Genomic DNA, 13,153 nt, shown 5'->3' with positions numbered 1-13,153 from the left:
TGAACTTCAGGTTAAAAATAAGGTAAAAAAATTGAATAAAAGAAGCGTGGCAATTGACTGGACAAGTTATCCTATCTAGAGATTTCTCAGACCTTAGATGTAAATTGAGCACAAACAGTAACAAACAGTAGCAAGCTATACTGCTGGAACCAGATGAAATCAACTTAATGATACATTTGCTTCAGTGGGTTTGGAGGGCAACTTTCATTCTTTTAATAAAAGTCCTTATAGTTAAAAAGTGAATATGCTTATTCTAGTTCATTTCCCTATACAAAGTTTATGTTAAATGTATAATGACAAATCTTTGCTAAAGACTACTAGGAAATCACTTTATGTTTAGTTTATACTTCGAAAAGTTTACCCAGAAATGAATAAGTTACCCAGAATTATTCCACTGTAAAATAAACTAAAGCCATGCACATACAGTATTCAAAACACCATTCTGGACTTAAAGTTAGAATCAAAGAATCTTAGGACCTTATCACATGGGGGAAATTGGGCAAAATCAGGAGTTTAAACAGCAAGTATTCAATGCAAAACACATTATCACAATTAGGATTTTCACACAACATCACTATTAAACAGGCAATAAACAGCAACAAATTATTCACGGAGAAATCCCGAAAATGATTTGTTGCTGTCTATTGCCTCTTTAATAGTGATGTGTGTGAAAATCTTAATTGCAATATCATGTTTTGCATGGGAAAATTGCTGTTTAAACCCCTGATTTCCCCCCAATTTTCCCTGTGTGATAAGGTCGTTAGAAGAAAGGTAATCCAGTCCAACTCCTGCTGTGCAGGAGTACACAACTAAAGCATTCCTGAAAGATGCACATCCAATCTTTGTTTAAAGAGTGTCAAACAAGGAGTCTCCACCACTACTTAACGCACCACTGTCAAATAGTGCTTCCAGTAAAGAAGTTCTTCCTAATGTTTGTGTGGAATCTCTTTTCTTGTAATTTGAATCCATTGGTTGGTATTCTAGACTTTGGAACAGGTCAAGTTCAAAAACAAATTCTGTCCTTTTAAAACAATGTCCCTCCAAGTAATATCTATGAGTAGCAATCCAACTTTTTACAAAGTTGCTGGTTCTTGCTGCATCCTTTAGCATCAAAATTACCTATTTTTCAAAACTAGAAATGGGATTCTTGTCACTGCCAAGGGGGTGTTTGCAGACCATGCACTGCCAGAAAGTCCCAGACGCAAAATGGTCTTCGAATACACTACAGTTGACCTCCCATTTTCAAATGAGGCAGAAAATGGGTCAGATTTCAAAGAAGCAAACATACCACAACACTTTACTTGACTCAAATGATGTACCCATTTCTCTCCACCGTCTATATTGTACAGTGCACTCGCATCATATGTGGGCGCAATATATGTGGCTTTCAGCATACACTAAATGTCATGCTGGAAAAAGCTGTGCCGCACACCGGAAAGAGTAATGGCGTATGCGCCGCGCACCACCACAGGCTCAAGCCCATTGTCTTTAATGGGGCTTGAGCATACCCTGAATTTCCCTTATGTGGGATGTGTGTATGTCCAGAATGGATCCCCTAAGTAAGGGAAAGGACCACTGTATTTTCAGGACACACAGTGTAACAGAGAACATGCATTTATTTTCTGCCAAAGGATTCACTCAGGACAAGAACTGTACCTTTCTTTCATCACTACATGGCTGATTGAACAGGGATAGAGATACCAGCACTTTCTCAAAAGAATGATATATGAGAAGAGTCTGTTGCGTACTTCTCAGCTATAAAACTTTTGTGAGGATGGATTATTTTAAAGCACCAGGTATGGCTCAGGGCACTTCACCTCTAGTGTATTTTTCTGTCTAACAGAGGGTAGTACACTATGGATTCATATAAGCCAGGAATGGGGACTCTGTCATCCTTCAGGACTCTTAATTCCAGTTGGCCTACTTATAAAGATAGTTTATTCATTCCCCCAGTGATGCTTCCCTCAGACGTGAGAAATGGTAAGAGCAGTGGTTAATCAATATATGGAGGACCACAGGTTTCACACCCTTGACACAATTAATACAAGGTATGCCTAAACAGCCTGAAGGCACCAGGTCCCTTCTGATCTTGGAAGGTCAAGCAAGGCCAGCTCTGGTTAATACAGTGGGCCCTTGTTATCCACCGGGGTTTGGTTCCAGGCCCCCCATGGATAACAAAATCCGTGGATGCTCAAGTCCCATTCAATCCGATGACATAACAAAATGGTGTCTCTTATATAAAATGGAAAATCAAGGTTTTCTATTTGGAATGTATGCTTTTTCTGAATATTTTCTTTTTTTTTTAATATAAATTTTATTTAATATTAAAAGTCACAAACAGAAAAAAACAGAAAACAGAAACAAAACAAAAACATACAATACACTGATAAAAATCATCTATACACAGTATTCTCCATTATTCAGATGTGTCTGTTCTAAATAGTATATTTTCCCTCTGTCACAACTTCCTTCAGTACTGACTACTTACTAACTTTCTATATTTCTTTTATCACTGAACTCTATGTAACCCTATTATTTCCGTTGATTCCTTCAAGTTTTCTTTAAGTAGATTTCTTATTTCATATCCCTCCGTATTAACGAATTTTTCCTTTCCCCTGTTTTGATATCTCTTTATAAATTCATAATATATTTCTATTGTCTAAACTTTCTACGCATACAATTACTATAAACTTCTTATTACTAATGATAAGATACTATATAACACTAATCCGATAATAATCTAAATATGTTATTATAAACCAAAAAAATCATTAAGTTCATAGAGCAACATAAACATCTATTACTCTCCTTATATACAACAACACCCCTATTTGCCCTATGCACCCTCTATAAATAGTATGCATTTCTTCAATCTTAAGATTTCTCAAATATGTTTTCCAAACTTTCCATTCTTCATAAAATTCTTCCAGAGGTCTGTCTTTTACCAGTTGCATCAATTTCTCCATCTCATAAATCTCCATCATCTTCCATCTCCATTCTTTGATCCCTGGGCAGATTTCTTTTTTTCAATTCTTGGCAAATATTTTCCTGGCTGCAATTATAGCTAACAATATGACCTTTTCATGTTTCTTTTCATGTGCCAAATCTTCTATCATGTTTAAGAGATAGAACTGAGCAGTCAACCTTCCTTTCAATCCAATTTTTTTTCCCATTTCTGCATGTACCTTTTTCCAAAATTTCTTAACTATAGGACAGTTCCACCACATATGTAAATATGTAAATCCTGCCTCTTTATTACATTTCCAACAAAGATTCTAATTTTTTTTTAACATTTCAGATAATCTACGGGGCGTGAGGTACCACCTAAACATCGACTTATGTATATTTTCTTTTAAATCCACACTGATAATTTGTTTGATTTTTTCCTTCCAAAGTTTCTCCCATTGCTCCAATTGTATTGGTTCATTTATATCTACAGCCCATTTTATCATAAATTCTTTTATTGTTTCTGATTCCAATTCATACTCTAGTATTAATTTATATAATTTTGAAATTTGATTCCGTGGGTGTTTATCTTCTCAAAACTAGGGTCTCCATCTCCTATTGCTTCTTGCCTCAAATCAAATAAAAAACGTTCTCTAATTCTTCTATAGGAAAACCAATTACTATGCATACCCTCCAGATCTAAATCCTCTTGTGATTTCAATACTCTTTTATCACCTGTCTGTTTTTTTATCATTATATGTAACCCAACCATCTTTTTTATATTGTTCCCTTTCAAACATAGCTTCATTTGTTGAGGTCCATAAAGGAATTTTAGGGCACCATTTTTTCTTATATTTTAACCATATCCTTAACAATGACTTCCTAATAATATGATTATTAAAATTACTATCCAATTTTAATTTATTATATATTAGGTATCCATGCAAGCCAAATTTTTCATATTTTTCCAGATTCAAAATTCTTTTATCCTCCAATCTTATCAAATCTAACATCCAATCAAGAACACATGCTTGGTAATACCATTTCATATTGGGTAAGGCTAATCCTCCCCTTTTCACCGAATCATATAATATTTTCATTTTTATTCTGGGCTTTTTTCCATTCCATATAAATTTGGATATGTCTCTTTCCCACTGTCTGAACGGAGTTTCACTAATTATTATTGGGAGACTTTGAAAGAAAAAATCATTTTTGGGAGAACAGTCATCTTTATAAGAGCTATCTTTCCCATCCAAGATATTTTTAATCTCTCCCACCTTGCCAAATCTTTTTTAATATTTTCCCAAATTTTATTATAATTGTTTTCAAAAAGATCTTTATTTTTAGTAGTAATGTTGATGCCCAAATATTTCACAAATTTTTTATTTTGGAAACCCGTTTTCTCTACCATTTCGTTCATTTCTTCCTTTGTCATATTCATCATTAACATTGCTGTTTTGTCTTTATTTATTTTATATCCGGTGACTCTACCAAACTTTTCAAAAACGTCCAATATTAATTCCTTACTTTCCACTGGGTTTGTTATCATTAAGACCAAATCGTCCGCATATGCTCTTACTTTATATTCTTCTTTTCTCAATCTAAAACCTTGTATTTGCTGATTCTCTCTAATATCATTGAGTAACACCTCCAACACTACAATAAAGAGTAATGGAGAGAGTGGACACCCTTGTCTCACTCTTCTATTCACCATACAACTATTTGTTCTTTCACCGTTTACCCAGATTTTTGCTTCCTGTTTTTTATAAATCTCCTCAATTCAATTCTGAAATACTTCACCCACGTCCAATTTTTTCAATAGCCCAATTAAAAATTGCCAATATATATTATCGAATGCTTTTTCCGCATCTATAAATATTAATGCCAATTTTTTTATCTATTTTTTTTCATGAATCTCAATTAAATCAATTAAATTTCTTATATTGTTCTTTATCATTCTGTTTGGTAGGAAGCCGGATTGATCTTTTTTAATCCAATTGTTTAACACTCCTTTTAATCTTTCTGCTAGAATCGCTACAAATAGTTTATAATCAGTATTTAATAATGCAATCGGCCTATAATTTTCAACCTGGGTCCAATCTTTCCCTTCTTTTGGTATCAGACTAATATCAGTTTGAGTCCATGTTTGTGGCACCCCACCCCCCACAATTCCATTCAATACATGCAGAAGTGGACCCTTAATATACTCCTGACATTTTTTATAATATTCATTCGTAAATCCATCTGGACCTGGGATTTTCCCTGTCTTGCTTCTTTTTATTGCCTCAGTCAATTCATTTAAGGTAATCGGACTATTCAGTATTTCTCCCTGATTTTCTGTAAACCTTTCAATTTTTTTCGAATCTAAATATTTTTTAATCTTTAGCAAATCTACTTTTGGGTGTTTGAATAGATCCGCAAAATAATCTAATATAATTTTTTTCATCTTATTCTGATTTGTAATGGATTCATCTCCCACTGTAATCCTTGAAATAGTTCTTTTAGGACTTCCGGGTTGGGAGCGGCAGCCCGACGGATGTGTTTTCAGGAGTCTCTGAAAACAGCCTCCACAGAGGCATCTTCTCCTCCGTTTTTTCCAACACGGAGAGAGAAAAACTTTAGGCATGGCATTGCCTAAATGAAGAAGCTCTGCTAGTGCCAGCGCTGCCTGCTCCAACCTCTTCCTAACGGGAGGGACTGGAAGTGGGCAAAGGACAAAGAGCATCGCTGTCTCTGTGGGAAGCCTTAAGGCACAAGAGTTGCCCCCAATTTTTAACTAAAGAAGAAGTGGAAGAACTTAAGAACATAGATATAAAAGCCTCCAGTGACTGAAGAGACAAGATATCTTCAGTTAAGACTTCACAACGAGGAGAGATAGAGCCAAAGAAATGGCATGGGCGTGAGTAACCTACTTTAAAAGAGACGGAATATCCACCTCCGTTAACTTCATTTTGCCAATTTGACATTTAATTAGGAGGTTGGGATAAGAGGAATGGACTGTTTGTCTAAATTTAAACAAATAAAAATTAGCGAATAAGAATAAGAGCTCTCAAAGACTGGGGGAAAAAAGGGGAAAAAAAAAACTAAAGCTTGCTTGAAGGGAGTAGCACAGCCGCGAGAGATTTGCATTCAAACAGCTGAGAGCAATCAACTGTATTGAAGGGGAGCAGAGATTGAAAGTATGGGTTAAGGCTGAGAAAGAGACTCAAAGAAGCAGGAGGACGGCTAGGAGAAGCTTGGAGGACTTGCACCTTTAGAGCTTTCTTCTTTCTTTGAGAGCCTGGAGGACAACTAGGAGAAACTCAGAGGACTTGCACCCTTGGGTGGGGTCTATTTGACTCTGCCTACTGCAAGAGGAATTGGTGAATCCCTTTCCCAAAGGAAAAAGAACTGGGACGCTTACTCTGACAAGAACTGAGCCATCCAGATATATATATAAAGCTACCTTTTTCTTTTCTTCTTTCTTTGAGAGCTTGGAGGACTGTTGGGAGAAACTTGGAGGATTTGCACTTTCAGCTGGGGCTTATTTCACCCTACCTATTGTCAGAGGGCAGCTAGGAGAAGCTTGGAGGACTTGCATCTTTAGAGCTTGGAGGATGGCTGGGAGAGGCTTGGAGGACTTGCATCCTTAGAACTTGGAGGACAGCTAGGAGAAGCTTGGAGGACTTGCACCTTTAGGTGGGGTCAATTTGACTCTACCTACTGCAAGAGGAATTGGGGAATTCCTTTCCCAAAGGAAAAAGAACTGGGACGCTTACTCTGACAAGAACTGAGCCATCCAGATATATATATAAAGCTACCTTTTTCTTTTCTTCTTTCTTTGAGAGCTTGGAGGACTGTTGGGAGAAACTTGGAGGATTTGCACTTTCAGCTGGGGCTTATTTCACCCTACCTATTGTCGGAGGGCAGCTAGGAGAAGCTTGGAGGACTTGCATCTTTAGAGCTTGGAAGACGGCTGGGAGAGGCTTGGAGGACTTGCATCCTTAGAACTTGGAGGACAACTAAGAGAAGCTTGGAGGACTTGCACCTTTAGGTGGGGTCAATTTGACTCTACCTACTGCAAGAGGAATTGGTGAATTCCTTTCCCAAAGGAAAAAGAACTGAGACGCTTACTTTGACAAGAATTAAGCCATCCAGATATATATATAAAGCTACCTTTTTTCCTTTCTTCGAGAGCTTGGAGGACGGCTGGGAGAGGCTTGGAGGGCTTGCACCTTCAGCTGGGGCTTATTTCACTTTGCGTGTTGTCGGAGGACGGCTGGGAGAGGCTTGGAGGACTTGCGCCTTTGGAGCTTGGAGGACAGCTAGGAGAAGCCTGGAGGACTTGCATTTTTAGATGGGGTCTATTTGACTCTACCTACTGCAAGAGGAATTGGTGAATCCCTTTCCCAAAGGAAAAAGAACTGGAACGCCTACTCTGACAAGAACTAAGCCATTTAGATATATATATAAACCTACTTTTTTTTTTTTCCTCCTTTCTTCTTTCTTTGAGAACTTTGGGACGCCTTCTTCCTTTGAGAACTGGGACGCCTTCTCTGACAAGAATTAAGCTATCCATATATATATATATATATATAGCTATCCTTTTTCCTTGCTTCTTTCTCTGAGAGCTTGGAGGACATCTGGGAGAAGCTTGGAGGACTTGTACTTTCAGGAAACTCCTACAAGGTTTTTCAGCAGAGAAGGACCCAAGGAGACAGCGGGGAAAGCGGAGGCCAAAGCAGCGGAGGACCCAAGAAGACAGTGGAGAAAGACCCAAGGAGACAGTGGAGAAAGACTCAAGGAGACAGCAGAGAAGGATCCAAAGAGACAGCGGGAAAAGCGGAGGCCAAAGCAGAGAAGAACCCAAGGAGACAGTGGAGAAAGATCCAGGGAGAGAGTGGAGAAGGACCCAAGGAGACGGCGGGGAAAGCAGAGGCCAAAGCAGCGGAGGACCCAAATAGACAGCGGAGAAGGACCTAAGGAGACAGCAGGGAAAGCGGAGGCCAAAGCAGCGGAGGACCCAAGGAGACAGTGGAGAAGGACCCAAGGAGACAGCGGGGAAAGCGGAGGCCAAAGCAGCGGAGGACCCAAGGAGACAGCGGAGAAAAACCCAAGGAGAGAGCAGGAAAATCGGAGGCCAAAGCAGCAGAAGACCCAAGGAGACAGCGGAGAAAGACCCAAGGAGAGAGCGGGGAAAGCGGAGGCCAAAGCAGCGGAGGATCCAAGGAGACAGCGGAGAAAGCCCCAAGGAGAAAGCGGGAAAAGCGGAGGCCAAAGCAGTGGAGGACCCAAGGAGACAGCGGAGAAAGACCCAAGGAGAGAGCGGGGACAGCGGAGGCCAAAGCAGCAGAGGACCCAAGGAGGCAGCGGAGAAAGACCCAAGGAGAGAGCGGGGAAAGCAGAGGACAAAGCAGCGGAGGACCCAAGGAGACAGCAGAGCAACCCCCAAGGAGAAAGCGGGGAAAGCGGAGGCCGAAACAGCGGAGGACCCAAGGAGACAGCGGAGAAAGATCCAAGGAGACAGCGGGGAAGGTTAAAGTAGCGGAGAAAGACTTAAGGTCAAAGAAGCGGAAAGACGGTCGGTCTCCTAAGGAGACGGTCGAGAAGGAAAGACTAAAGTAGTGGAGAAGATCTAAGGAAATAACGGTCAAAGCGAAGGCCAAAGCAGGGGATTAATAATGTATACAAGGAAAGCAAAGCAAGACTCAGCCCTCCAGAGAAGATCATCACTGGAAACACACTCTAAACAACCAGACCAGACGACCATGTTTGAAGAACTAAAAGAAATGTACCTAGAAATGAAGGAAGATATCAAAGCAACACAAAGGGACATAGCAGCAATGAGAAAAGAAATCAAACAAGAAATAAGGCAGGAAATAAGATCAGAATTGAAGGATATGAAGGAAACTTTAAGTAAGGCAATGGAGGACATCAAAAAGATGGAAAAAACATGGGAACAATTGAAGATAAAACTGACAAAATTAACAGAAAAGTGAGAGATATTGAAATAAATTATGAGAAAGATTTAGATGAAAGAGCAATACAAGATTTAAAACAAAGAGAAAACTGCATCAAAATACGAGGATTGAAGGAAAAAGAAAATGAAGATTTATATGAATATTTGACTCCTCATTTAGCCGAATATATGGGAGCTGATTTGGATCAATTTCAGTGGGAAATAAGTAAAATGTTTAGGATCAATTCAAAGGTGGCAAAGCAAAGAAAATTGCCTAGGGATATAATTATCTACTTCACAAGGAAAAAAACTAGAGATGAATTTATTCTTCTGAGTTACGAAGACAAATTTGAAGTAGAGGGAGAGGAATTGATTGTCTTTAAAGACATACCTGTCAGAATCCTTAAAAAAAGAATGGAATACAAGCCACTTACAAATCTTTTAAAAAGAAACAACATAAATTACAGATGGGAACGGCTAGAAGGAATCTCTTTTAGATTTAAATCAGAACAATTTAGAATTAACTCAGTGATGAAAATGAAGGATTTTATTAGGAAAAATCGTGAAATTTTGGAAAAAAGATCAACAGAAGTGGAAGAGGAGGAAAACAAAGAAGAGGAAGAAAAGGGAGAGAAAAAGGAAAAAGAGGATCAAGAGGGTCAAGAGGGTCAAAAAGGCCTAGAGGAAAACATAACAAAGTAAAACAAAATATAAAATGCAGAAAATTAAAATATTATCCTGGAATGTGAGGGGAATGAATTCCCCTCAAAAACGCAAAAAAGTTTTTCATTATTTAGTTAAACAAAGACTTGATGTTATTACTTTACAAGAAACTCATATTAACAAGAAAGATATTCGTTTGTTAAAAAATAATAGACTGGGAAATGAATTCATAGCAGCAAGCACCCAAAGGAAAAAAGGAGTGGTCATTTATGTTAATAATAGATTCAAAGCAAAAACCATTTTTTCAGACAACGATGGAAGATATATTGGCATTGAAGTTGAGTTTTTAGAAGGGAAACAACTTGTAGTGGGAATATATGCCCCATTAGATAGAAAAGATGCATTTTATGCAAAATTGAATTCAGAACTTAGAAACTGTAACTATGATAAAGTATTAATAATGGGAGACTGGAACGGCGTAATTAATCCGGAACTGGACCGTCAATCTGAAACTAAAATTAAAAGAACACAAGGGAAACTCCCAAAAGCTTTTGAGAAATTAGTGGATGAACATGCTTTGATAGACGTTTGGAGATTTAAGTACAAAGAGGCTAAGGATTTTACTTTCTTTTCAGAGAGACATAAAAGCTTATCTAGAATTGATTTCTTTATGGCCTCTAAAACACTCTGTAAAGATATAATATCTATGGACTCCCAACCTAGAACTATATCTGACCACAACCCCATTGAAATGGTGATGAATTTTAAACCAATCGAATTACTATGGAGATTGAATACCTCCCTTTTATTTAAAGAAGAAATTCTGAAAAAAGGAAAAGAAATGTTAAAACACTACTTCCAAGAGAACATAAAAGATGACATTGATATAACTGTAGTTTGGGAGGCATCCAAAGCAGTCTTAAGAGGCTTTTTTATTCAACAAAATTCAATAATAAAATGGAGGAAAAGAGAAAGGTTGAACCTACTATACCAAAAATTACGACAGAAAGAAAAAGAACTACATGAAAACACAACGAGCAAAATTGCTAAAAAGGAAATTAAGACATTTAAAAAACAAATAGAATTGGAAGAAAATGAAGAAATTCAAAATAAACTTAGATATATGAGACAAAATTTCTTTGATAAGGCAAATAAACCTGGCAGGTGGTTGGCCTATAGATTAAAAAAACAAAAAGAAAGAAACATTATAACAGAGATTAAGACCAAAGGAGGTAAAATGACAATGAATCAATCAGAAATCAAGGAAGAATTCAAAAACTACTTTACTAGTTTATATAAAAAACATCAAATATCCAAAAATAAAGTAGAGGAATTTGTAGAAAAAGCAGGCCTTACACCATTTAATGATGAGCAAAGAAATATCCTAAATGGTCAAATAACCATAGCAGAAGTAATAGAAGCAATAAAGAAAGGCAAGAAGGGAAAGACACCAGGCCCTGATGGCTTCCCAACAGAATACTATCAAAAATTTCAGGATGAAGTAATGTTACCACTTAAGATGACTTTCAATGCTATCGGGATTAAAAAATTTCCGGATTCATGGAACAATGCAAACATCACCCTGTTATTAAAAGAAAACAAAGATCTATTGGACATGAAGAGCTATCGTCCAATATCTCTTCTGAACGCAGACTACAAAATCTTTGCTGTAATCCTTGCTGAGAGATTGAAGAAAGTGTTAAATATCTGGATTTCCAAAGATCAAGCAGGCTTTTTACCGCAAAGGCAGATTAAGGACAACATCCGTGTCATCATAGATGTGATTGAATACTTCGAAAGCCACAATGAAAAGAAGTTAACACTGATTTTCACAGATTTAGAAAAGGCTTTCGATAATGTTAGTTGGGATTTTATGTTTACCATGTTAGAAAAAATTAAGGCCGGTCCAGTTTTTGTTAAGTGGATTCGGGAAATTTATAACAACCAAAAGGCAAGACTAATCATAAATCAAAGTAAAACAGCGGAATTTAGGATTGCTAGGGGCACGAGGCAGGGGTGCCCCTTATCCCCACTCCTTTTTATCTTCATCTTGGAAGCTTTATGTAATACCGTGAGAGATGAGAAGGCAATCCAAGGTGTTCAGACTAAGAAGTACGAATTTAAGCTCAGGTCATTTGCAGATGACATTGTCTTTATATTAGAAAACCCGATGAAAGGAATTAAGCCCTTGATGGATATTTTGAAAAATTTTGAGGAAATTTCCGGTTTAAAAGTGAATAAAGGGAAAACTGTAATGATAACAAAAAATATGGGAAAAAGTGAAGAACAGGAACTAATGGCTAGAAGTGGGTTGAGTATTGAAAAGGAAGTCAACTACTTAGGTATAAAAATAACAAAAAAAAATACAGATCTTTACCATAATAATTATGAAAAAACATGGGGTAAAATAAAATTGGATCTAAAGAAATGGGAAAATTTACAGTTGTCTCTTCTGGGGAAAATTTCAGTAATACAAATGAATGTACTGCCCAAATTTATGTTTTTGTTTCAAGCCATACCTGTTCTTCACTCTCTCAAACCTTTCAAAAACTGGCAATCAGATATCTTAAAATTTGTTTGGAGCGGGAAGAGGGCAAGGATTAATCAAAAAATTTTATGTGACTGTAAGACCAGGGGGGGACTAGGTCTACCCAACCTGAAATTGTATTATTTTGCATCAGTACTAAATTGGCTTTCCACCTGGGTATTATTAAATGACGAAAAGCTTCTAGCACTTGAAGGTGTAGACATGAGATATGGGTGGCATGGATATATTTTTTACGGGAAAGATAAGTTACATAAAGAATTTAAGAATCATATTGTCAAAAAAGCTTTATTCTTTGTATGGGAAAAACTTAAAACAAGATTATGTAGAAACATTCCACAACGGTGCTCACCCCATGAAGCCTTTTTTGGTAAAGAAGGCATTGCAAAGCTCAAGTGGCTAAGATACTCAGACCTATTGTCAGATACGGCAGAGGGCGAAGTAAAAATAAAATCTCAGGCAGAACTTAAGGAAGCTGGTATAATATGCCACTGGTACCTATATAGACAACTATATGAAAGATGGAAAATTGATAAAAAATTAAATGGGATAGAAAACCAAAAAACTCAGTGGGAAGAAATTACATTAAAGGGGAAAATGAAATTGATTTCCAGATATTATAAGATGTTACAAGAATGGGATACAGAGGAGGAAATAATAAGACATTCTATGGTAAAGTGGGCGCAAAATGTAGGCCATAATTTGGATTATGAAGAGTGGGTCAAAGTTTGGACAAAGAGCCTAAAAAACACGACTTCGCAGGAACTAAGAGAAAATGTCTACAAAATGATATACAGGTGGCACTTATCCCCTAAAAAACTATCCTATATGTATAAAAATACAAATCCCATTTGTTGGAAGTGCCAGGAAAAAATTGGATCATTTTTCCATTTGTGGTGGTCATGCAAAATAGTAAAGCAGTTTTGGGTTAATATTCATAAATGTCTAAAAATAGATATGAAAATCCAAATTCCCTTCAAACCAGAGGTCTTTTTGTTAGGCATGATAAGTAATGATCTTATTAAGCAAAATGGTAAATTTTTATTCTATGCTTTAACATG

At 37.1% G+C, this 13,153-nt stretch overlaps 1 protein-coding gene across 2 annotated transcripts in view; it reads right to left on the bottom strand.

Moving 5' to 3' along the window:
• Positions 1-13,153, bottom strand: part of LOC149319471 (DNA polymerase alpha catalytic subunit-like) — a 331,773-nt gene that overhangs the window by 63,608 nt on the left and 255,012 nt on the right. The window lies entirely within an intron of this gene.

Source organism: Sceloporus occidentalis, unplaced genomic scaffold, assembly GCF_023333645.1.
Source record: "Sceloporus occidentalis isolate IW3139 unplaced genomic scaffold, rSceOcc1.0.p SCAF_2, whole genome shotgun sequence".
Lineage (NCBI taxonomy): Eukaryota > Metazoa > Chordata > Lepidosauria > Squamata > Phrynosomatidae > Sceloporus > Sceloporus occidentalis.
This window is presented reverse-complemented; position numbering and strand designations above follow the sequence as displayed.